Source organism: Coregonus lavaretus (genome assembly GCF_964263955.1).
Source record: "Coregonus lavaretus genome assembly, contig: HAP1_SCAFFOLD_5279, whole genome shotgun sequence".
Lineage (NCBI taxonomy): Eukaryota > Metazoa > Chordata > Actinopteri > Salmoniformes > Salmonidae > Coregonus > Coregonus lavaretus.
In genome coordinates this window covers 1-11,097 of record NW_028159281.1, presented here as the reverse complement: position 1 = coordinate 11,097, position 11,097 = coordinate 1, and the positions used below count along the sequence as shown (strand labels likewise).

Genomic DNA, 11,097 nt, shown 5'->3' with positions numbered 1-11,097 from the left:
GACCAAGAATAACTCTGGGCTGCAACTATATGGGTTGGAGAGGCACACAAGACATCCACTAGACATTTGATCTACTGTAATGCATCAAAGCTGATCAAACCAACCTCTAACTCATCATTTGTCTGTTACAGCGGTTTCTTCTTACTCTCGTTCTCTCTGTCTCTCTGTCCCCAACCTGTCACATTTCATTTAGCCTCGTCTTTCTTTCTGTTTTAACCTAATTCTCTCCGTCTCTTTCCTCCCTGGGCATTTTCACATGTAATGCCACTCTCTCCCTGACGTATGGTTGGTTGAGGTTTCTAGGAAGCTAACATATGCCTGTTGTCATGACTCATATGTCATTCTCTCTTTAGTACCCTAACACATGCAACCCTCCTTTCTTTCTCACTATCCTCTCTCTTCCTCTCTCTCTCTACCCCAGTCCACCCCATGTCCCCTCCCTCTCTCACCTCTCTCTCCTCTCTCTAGCCCCCTTACAATTACAATTTACAATGTAATGGCTTTTCAAGGAAGCTAACATATGCCTGTTGTCATGACTCGTATGTCATTCTCTCTTTAGTACACTAACACATGCAACCAATTCCCCCTCACTCTCGCTCTGTCTCAGCCACTGGCCAGTCTGACTCAGCGCACAGCCACTGGCCAGTCTGACTCAGAGCACAGCCGCTGGTCTGAACCCTCTCTGGACCCTGTATACTCATATTGTTGATACGTACACAGACAGGTAACACAACACTCACATACACACCTGGCCATAGCAGGATAAATGGAACCTCAAATGTAGCGAAACAGCAATGAATATTCTAACCACTGTCTTGTCAACAGATCCATCTGAAGTGAGGGAGAAGGGAAGTCGGACACACACACACACATTGAAGTCGGACACACACACACAGACACACACACACATTGAAGTCGGACACACACACACAGACACACACACACATTGAAGTCGGACACACACACACAGACACACACACACATTGAAGTGGGGCACACACACACACACACTGGTAAGCTGGTGCTTTTCTCGGCTGTGAGGCCTGTGAGTGGCAGGATCAGAGCTCGTCATTAAAGTTTGATCGATGGGTGCTGTCTAAACTAAAACCACATCTTTTAGCACCTCCTCATAAAATATGGACTGTTCCACTTCACTTTCTTTATATTCAAAGTCTCCTCTCTCCCCTCCTCCTCTCCTCTCTCCCCTCCTCCTCTCCTCTCTCTCCCCTTTGCCTCTCCTCTCTCTCCCCTCCTCCTCTCCTCTATCTCCCCTTTGCCTCTCCTCTCTGTCTCTCCTATCTCCCCTCCTCCTCTCCTCTTTTCCACACTCATCTGTTGTCACAGCTGGCCTATGTTTGATGTTTGTTCATCTGTCATCACAAAGACTCATCCTGATTGGTTACAGAAACAAGGGGGTGGAGTTAGAGGGGTGAAATGGGAGGAAGGTGAAGGAAAGGGAGGAGATGAGGAAGATGAAACACTCAATCACTCCCAGGCAGGTGTCTCTCTCTCTCTCTCTCTCTCTCTCTCTCTCTCTCTCTCTCTCTCTCTCTCTCTCTCTCTCTCTCTCTCTCTCTCTCTCTCTCTCTCTCTCTCTCTCTCTCTCTCTCTCTCTCTCTCTCTCTCTCCACTCTTACACTCGAAACGACCCCCCCCCCCCCCCCCCCCCCACACACACACACACACACTCCTGCACAGAGACACGCACACAGACACGTTGACGTAACGGTGTATCACTCTGTCATACAGTACACACTTTTATTTTTTGTTATCCTAGGCTACCTGGCTAAAATGCTTGCTCGTTAGCCTAACTTCCATTAATGGGCAACGTTAGCTAGTTAACATTAGCCTTCTACATCTAGCGACATATTGATCTTCCATCGTCTCAGGCCAAGGGCACAACAATGTATGAATTAATGGTTGGATCAGAATCACTGTTATAATCATTGGCCAGCACGGAGAATTAAGTAAAACAAGTCCAAATCCCTGTCCATGGCTAATTTAGGAAATCTGGCTGGCTAGCCACTGGAGGACAACAACACGAGATGCAACAATTCAAGTTTTTCTGTCAATGACATATGCTCTCAATGGGATTTGATTGGAGTGACGCCAAATCCAAGCTGGCTTCCCTTGACACTTTTTTTTTGTGCGCCAGGACCATTCACATTTACATTTACATTTTAGTCATTTAGCAGACGCTCTTATCCAGAGCAACTTACAGTTAGTGAGTGCATATATTTTTTCATACTGGCCCCCCGTGGGAATCGCCCACAACCTTGGCGTTGCAAACGCCATGCTCTACCAATTGAGCTACACAATTACAGACAATTACAGACAATTATATAAATTGTTCCTCTTCATTTTTTATTTCAAAGTTTAAAAATATGTAAAGAAACAAAAAGTAATATTCTTATTCTAGCAACGCAAATGAGAAACATTGCATATTTTCCCCATTTGAAGTACTGTGTTATATCTCAGATTAGAAATCTTGAAATGTAAGCCTAAAGCAAAGACAGACCAATAATCCTGCTTCCTAGTGCCTCTGACCAGAATATCGACAGCGTAGATGTCAACATATTTTGACATCTAAGTCTCATTTCGTGAGCTTTGCAGTCAGGGCGTCTATTAGCTTCTGTTTCTTGGTCCCTGTGACCTTCACCCCGAACTGCTTACAGGCGTCCTTCAGCACGGGCACCGTCAGCTTACCCAGGGTGCCTTTCTGTATGTGACCCCTCAGCTCGTCCTCAGACATCTCCACCTTGGGCTTCTTCTCTGCGCTGCCTGCCGCCTCAGCTGGTTTGCGTTTGGGTGCAGTCTTGCCCTCTGGGTTGTAGTCTGCAGGGTACACCAGATCTCTGAACTCCTGAGCCAGGGAACCAAGACGCTGGTCCATCAAATTCACATTGGGCATGGTGTGGTCCTCTACGTGCTCCGGGGCCATGAGATCTAAAGCCAAGGCTTCCAGGTTCCTGTAGTGTTGCTGGAGGACTGGGTTCTCAAACGCATCACTCCTGTATTTGAAGCGTAGCTTGTGTACCATCTCCTTCATCTTGTCCACCTGGGCGTCGGAGGCCGTGGGGAGCTGAGGAGTGTCCAGGGTACGGATGTCATCCGCGTAGGGCAGGAATATGCCATGGAAGCCTGGAGCTGCAATCTGAGCCTGGCCCTCATCCACCTCCTCTCTTTGGGGCACCAGCGCTAAGAAGCACGGGGGAGAGTTACGAATCTGTGTGTATTTACACAGAGCGAACACGTTCCTCTCACTACATCTGCGCAGCAACGCTGTGAAAACACAGGCACTCACTGTGACCATTTCCTCCTCTGGGTAGATGAAGACAGCCGATCTGAGGTGGTGGTGCAGTTTGAGACGCTCCATGGGCTTGAACCCAATCAGCTCCAGACCCTGGTCAGAAAACGTCTTTATCACATCCACCTCGTCTTTCTCCATCACTATCTGCCTGCCTGCATACACCTGAGCCTTCTTGGTGTCGCTGGGGAGCAGCAGGCTGCCCGTCTGTGGGTGGTAGAGTCGTGTCTTAGTGCAGACGGGCTCGTTGTTGTCTCTGTAGAGCTTGATGGCGTTAGGCTTCTTGGCCTGTAGGGCCGTGATGTACACACCCACCGCCATGTTCATCCCTTCCCCAAGACACAGATTCAACCTTGCGACCGATCTCTTCTTCCTCCTTGGTTCTGACCCTCTTCTGGAGGTCCTCCAATTTCCCACAAGGCTTCATCTGCAGGCCCACCTCAGCCTCGTCCTGGGGGGGGGGGGGCTCACCACGTCGCAGAAGAAGAGCGAGATGTCGAACCCACCTGGCTTCATCAGATGCATCAGGTCTATCACTACACCAGTCTCTTTGAGGTCGCTAGCCTTGGTGTGGGCCTGGTGGTCGTGCTCGCTGTCGCCCCCGTGTGGCATGTCTCGGCAGGTGAGGATCATGAGGCGTTTGTGGGAGAGCCGAAGCTTGATGTCACTGTAGAGGTTGGAGCAGCACTACAGGGCCTCACCTAGGTTGGTATACCCACTGCCCATGGTCTCCGCTGCCACCTGGGCACCCTTCTAGACGTCCACGTCCTGCACCCGACGGGCACCAGGTGAGTCCAGGTCATGGTAGATATAGACATGCTTGAAACTGTTCCTGGGGTTCTTGCTCTGTTCCGTCCCGTAGAACACTAGAGCCACCAGGTCCTTGTCAGTGCTGATGATCTTACTGGTGTAGACGCTGCGGATACACTGCATGGTTCTCATGGCTCTCCATCCTCCATCCTCCCCCCTTGGTGAACATCTCCTTGGAAGCATCCACCAGAAACACCAGGCTGTCACGCCCTGTGCTCTTACAGTCCACTCCAGACTCATCCCCTTCCTCTCCGTCCACATCTGCATCCTCATGGTGGCAGTCGTTCCACTGTGCCGTTGTGGCATGCACTTGTCTTGCCCTTATGGCCGAGTGTATGATGTTACAAAAGTGGTTTCGGTGGAAATAGCCAGCTACAAGCCTTGTTCTGTCTTGATGCAGGTGTTGATATCAGACCATAGTCGCGTCACATAGTTTGATCGCGTCCTCTGTTGCGACGTGAATGCGCATTACTTGCTCAGTTTAGCTCAATGCTGATTGTCAAATTTGTTATACTTTTTTTGTCAAGAGAGGCCAGATGGTCGCTGGCTTCCCTTACCTTCAATGCTACGGGCGGCAACAATGTCATACCCGTTTGAACCAGACAGCATCAGATGGATGAGGTACACATAGAGAGACAGAAGGGCTCTGTTTCGCTCGCTCGGATGCTTTCTCCTGTGAGATATATCCAGCCTCTTGTGAATTGAAGGAAAATTATGAAACACAGAGAGACGAAAGATAAATATATATACGTAATTTTTTTCTTGGTTAATTTTTTGGGGAAGCTGGCTTCCTTTGGCATCCATGAATACATGCCACTGAAGAAGTGAGCGAGGAAGTAAGGGTTAATGTGTTGTTATAATGGAAGAAATGGAAGGGTTCTGGTTACAAGAATATTTGGCCCTCACTAATGCATTAACACTAACCCTAATGCATTTAATAAATCCTACTGTCATTATGCATCTTAGAGAGAGTGAAAGATGGAGCGAGAGAGCGAGAGAGAAGGAGAGATAGAAAGAGAGGAAGTGTTGTTTTAAGGTGAGAAAATGCTGCTAACAGAAAAAAAGCATTAAACCTTCACATACAGCATGTCTAAAAACAGGCTCATTAAACATATAGCAAGATGAACATGTTTCTATAACATCAAGAGAAAAGAGAGAGCTGAGAGAGAGCTGAACATGTTTCTATAACATCTACCAGCTTGGCAGATTCCCTACCCCTCATCTAGTATTAAATAGGCTGCTATTCAGCAAACTGAAATAGGCAGCTGTATTGTCTATGTCCCATCCCATTCACTCTCTAATTGAAAAGGGGTGTAGAGGAGGAGATAGAGAGGAAGGGGAGGGGTGGGACACTGACAGGTATACGGTACTGCACTGGTACTAACCTTGGGGAATGGGTGTGTATGTTGTTGTTTTGTACAGTACAGTATGTGTGTGTGTGTGGGGGGAGGGAAGATACAACAGGTATGGAGATTGATGGGAGGAGTCAAGAAAGCAAAAGAAAGACAGACAGACAGGGAGGGAGAAAGATCCCGAGAGAACCCACGCCAAGAGGACCTACAACCAGACCACGGCATCACCAGCCACACCCCAACCAGCTGAGACGCCCCACCCAAACAAACCCTGGCCAAACCCTATATAGCCCCCCCCCCCCCATGACCCCCGCCACTGCAGCAAGTACCTCAACATGACAGCCGGACATATGCCCAGGCCGTGAGCAGAGCAAGAGGCCCAACCCCCACTACTACACCTGCCCAAGCCACATCCTGCCACCTAAGAGGTATGTATCAGATGCTCAACATGCTCTGCTCACACCTACTGTAATGGTCCGGGCCTAAACCCCTTGAAAACAACACTAGACACTATGGAACGCAAAGCTTTTACTATCTCATCCTGGTATATACAAGGTCTGAGGTCATCTGCCTTTGGCCAAAAGAGCAGGAAACCAGACTTCATCAAAGAAATTGGAAATACAGACATTGTCATCCTACAATAAACAATGTATAGTGGAGACGGACCCAATGGTTGACCTCTAGGTTACAGAGAACTGGTAGTCCCATAAACCAAACTACCAGGTGTGAAACAGGGAAGAGACTCAGGGGGTATGCTAATTTGTTATAGAGCAGACCTAACCCACTCTATTAAATTAGTCAAAACAGGAACATTTTACATCTGTCTAGAAATTATTAAGGAATTGATCTCAAAAGAGAAAAATCTCGTCATGTGTGCTGCATTTTTCCTATTTTGTTGCCTTACAACCTGGAATTAAAATTGATTTTGGGGGGGTTTGTATCATTTGATGTACACAACATGCCTACCACTTTGAAGATATTTTCTCATGTGAAACAAAGAAGAAAACTTGAGCATGCATAACTATTCACCCCCCCCCCCCCAAAGTCAATACTTTGTAGAGCCACCTTTTGCAGCAATTACAGCGGCAAGTCTCTTGGGGTATGTCTCTATAAGCTTGGCACGTCTAGCCACTGGGTTTTTGCGCATTCTTCAAGGCAAAACTGCTCCAGCTCCTTCAAGTTGGATGGGTTCCGCTGGTGTACAGCAATCTTTAAGTCATACCACAGATTCTCAATTGGATTGAGGTCTGGGCTTTGACTAGGCCATTCCAAGACACTTAAATATTTCCCCTTAAACCACTCAAGTGTTGCTTTAGCAGTACGCTTAGGGTCATTGTCCTGCTGGAAGGTGAACCTCCGTCCCAGTCTCAAATATCTGGAAGACTGAAACAGGTTTCCCTCAAGAATTTCCCTGTATTTAGCGCCATCCATCATTCCTTCAATTCTGACCAGTTTCCCAGTCCCTGCCGATGAAAAACATCCCCACAGCATGATGCTGCCACCACCATGCTTCACTGTGGGGATGGTGTTCTCGGGGTGATGAGAGGTGTTGGGTTTGCGCCAGACATAGCGTTTTCCTTGATGGCCAAAAAGCTCAATTTTAGTCTCATCTGACCAGAGTACCTTCTTCCATATGTTTGGGGAGTCTCCCACATGGCTTTTGGCGAACACCAAACGTGTTTTTCTAATTTTTTTCTTTAAGCAATGGCTTTTTTCTGGCCACTCTTCCATAAAGGCCAGCTCTGTGGAGTGTATGGCTTAAAGTGGTCCTATGGACAGATACTCCAATCTTCGCTGTGGAGCTTTGCAGCTCCTTCTGGGTTATCTTTGGTCTCTTTGTTGCGTCTCTGATTAATGCCCTCCTTGCCTGGTCCGTGAGTTTTGGTGGGCGGCCCTCTCTTGGCAGGTTTGTTGTGGTGCCATATTATTTCAATTTTTTCTAATGGATTTAATGGTGCTCCGTGGGATGTTCAAAGTGTCAGATATTTCCTTATAACCCAACCCTGATCTGTACTTCTCCACAACTTTGTCCCTGACCTGTTTGGAGAGCTCCTTGGTCTTCTTGGTGCCGTTTGCTTGGTGGTGCCCCTTGCTTAGTGGTGTTGGAGACTCTGGGGCCTTTCAGAACAGGTGTATATATACTGAGATCATGTGACAGATCCTGTAACACTTAGATTGCACACAGGTGGACTTTATTTAATTAATTATGTGACTTCTGAAGGTAATTGGTTGCACCAGATCTTATTTAGGGGCTTCATAGCAAAGGGGGTGAATACATATGCACGCACCACCTTTCCATTATTTATTTTTTAGAATTGTTTTGTATGTCCATTAAATTACAGGTTGTAATGCAACAAAATAGGAAAAATTACAAGGGGGATGAATAATTTTGCAAGGCACTGAATATCCCCCCAAGAGAATCCCCATACTTGAACGATGACAGCTTCTCCATCCTAGAGGGGGAGATCAACCATTTACAGGCTCACGGACATGCACTAGTCTGTGGTGACCTCAATGCTAGAACTGGACAAGAACCTGACACTCTCAGCACACAGGGGGACAAACACCTACCTGGAGGTGACAGCATTCAATCCCAAATATGCCCCCCTATACACAACTATTACAAAACAACCAACAAAAATGGCTCACAACTCCTGCAGCTCTGTTGCACCCTGGGTCTGTACATAGTCAATGGTAGGCTTCGAGGAGACTCCTACAGTTGGTACACCTACAGCTCATCCCTTGGCAGTAGTACTGTAGATTACTTTATCGCTGACCTCAACCCAGAGTCTCTCAGAGCGTTCACAGTCAGCCCACTAACACCCCTATCAGATCAGAGCAAAATCACAGTCTACCTGAACAGAGCAATACTCAATCATGAGGCATCAAAGCCAAAGGAACTGAATAATATTAAGAAATGCTACAGATGGAAGGAAAGTAGTGTAAAAACCTACCAAAAAACTATTAGGCAACAACAAATTCAATCTCTTTTAGACAACTACCTGGACAAAACATTTCACTGTAATAGTGAAGGTGTAAACTTGGCAGTAGAAAGCCTAAACAGTATATTTGACCTTTCAACTTCCCTATCAAATAAAAAAATAAAAACAATGAAAAATGGTTTGTTGAAAAATGCAAAAACCTAAGAAAGAAATTGAGAAACCTATCCAACCAAAAACATAGAGACCCAGAAAACCAGAGTCTACGCCTTCACTGTGGTGAATCACTAAAACAATACATAAATACACTACGGAAAATAGAAGGAACAGCACATCAGAAATCAGCTCAATGTATTTGAAGAATCCATAGAATCTAACCACTTCTGGGAAAATTGGAACACACTAAACAAACAACAACACGAAGAGTTATCTATCCAAAATGGAGATCTATGGATAAACCACTTCTCCAATCTTTTTGGCTCTATAACAAAGAACAAACAGCAAAAACATATACATGATCAATTACAAATCTTAGAATCAGCTATTAAAGACTACCAGAACCACCTGGATTCTCCAATTACATTGAATGAACTACAGGACAAAATCCAAACCCTCCAACCCCAAAACGCCTGTGGTGTTGATGGTATCCTAAATGAAATGATAAAATATACAGACCACAGATTTCAATTGGCTATACTTAAACTCCTTAACATCATCCTCAGCTCTGGCATCTTCCCCAATATTTGGAACCAAGGACAGATCACCCCAATCCACAAAAGTGGAGACAAATGTGACCCCAATAACTACCGTGGGATATGTGTCAACAGCAACCTTGGGAAAATCCTCTGCATTATCATTAACAGCAGACTCGTACATTTCCTCAGCGAAAACAATGTACTGTGCAAATGTCAAATTGGTCTTTTACCAAATTACCATACGACAGAACACGTATTCACCCTGCACACCCTCATTGACAAACAAAAACCAAAACAAAGGCAAAGTCTTCTCATGCCTTATTGATTTCAAAAAAGCTTTTGACTCAGTCTGGCATGAGGGTCTGCTATACAAATTGATGGAAAGCGGTGTTGGGGGAAAAACATACAACATTATAAAATCTATGCACACAAACAAAAAGTGTGCAGTTAAAATGGGCACACACATTTCTTTCCACAGGGCCGTGGGGTGAGACAGGGATGCAGCTTGAGCCCCACCCTCTTCAACGTATATATTAACGAATTGGCGAGGGCTCTAGAAACCAGCCTCACCCTACTAGAATCTGAAGTAAAATGTCCACTGATGATCTGGTGCTTCTGTCCCCAACCAAGGAGGGCCTACAGCAGCACCTAGATATTCTGCACAGATTCTATCAGACCTGGGCCCTGACAGTAAATCTCAGTAAGTAATGGTGTTCCAAAACAAATGCAAATTCCATCTAGACACTGTTGCCCTAGAGCACACAAAAAACGATACCTACCTCGGCCTAAACATCAGCCCAACAGGTAACTTCCACAAAGCTGTGAATGATCTGAGAGACAAGATAGGAAGGGCCTTCTACGTTATCAAAAGGAAAATACTTGAATCAGTTATAGAACCTGTCACACAGAGGTCTGGGGTCCGCTCACCAACCAAGAATTCACAAAATGGGAGAAACACCAAATTGAGACTCTGCATTCATAATTCTGCAAAAATGTCCTCAGTGTACAACGTAGAACACTAAATAATGCATGCAGAGCAGAATTAGGCCGATACCCGCTAATGGTCAAAATCCAGAAAAGAGCCGTTAAATTCTACAACCACCTAAAAGGAAGCGATTCCCAAACCTTCCATAACAAAGCCATCACCTACAGAGAGATGAACCTAGAGAATAGTCCCCTAAGCAAGCTGGTCCTGGGGCTCTGTTCACAAACACAAACAGACCCCACAGAGCCCCAGGACAGCAATAGCAACACAATTAGACCCAACCAAATCAAGAGAAAACCAAAAGATAATTACTTGCAATATTGGAAAGAATTTACCAAAAAACAGATCAAACTAGAATCCTATTTGGCCCTAAACAGAGAGTACACAGTTCCAGAATACCTGACCACTGTGACTGACCCAAACTTAAGGAAAGCTTTGACTATGTACAGACTCAGTGAGCACAGCCTTGCTATTGAGAAAGGCCGCCGTAGGCAGACCTGGCTCTCAAGAGAAGACAGGTTATGTGCCCACAAAATGAGGTGGAAACTGAGCTGCACCTCCTTACCTCCTGCCAAATGTATGGCCACATTAGATACACATATTTCCCTCAGATTAAAGACCCACAAAGAAAACAAACCCAATCTTGATAAACTCCCATATCTATTAGGTGAAATACCAGTGTGTCTCCACAGCAACAAGATGTGTGACCTGTAGCCACAAGAAAAGGGCAACCAGTGAAGAACAAACACCATTGTAAATACAAACTATATTTAGGTTTATTTATTTTCCCTTTTGTACTTTAAGTATTTGCACATCATCATAACACTGTACATATATATAATATGTAATGTTTACTCTTCATTTTTGATAGATTATATCTATTTTACTTGCTTTGGTAATATAAACATATGTTTCCCATGCCAATAAAGCCCTTCAATTGAATTGAGAGAAAGGATAAGAATGGGAGGAAAATAAGTGAGCAGCTGTTCTTGGAAGTGGCTGCAGGCAA

General features: G+C 45.5%; 1 pseudogene across 1 annotated transcript; it reads right to left on the bottom strand.

The window, feature by feature from the left end:
* Window positions 1–2,593: 2,593 nt before the first annotated feature.
* LOC311123058 (X-ray repair cross-complementing protein 5-like) lies at window positions 2,594–4,406 on the bottom strand (annotated as a pseudogene). Its single transcript has one exon. The product of its transcript is annotated as an X-ray repair cross-complementing protein 5-like (transcript).
* Window positions 4,407–11,097: the final 6,691 nt, after the last annotated feature.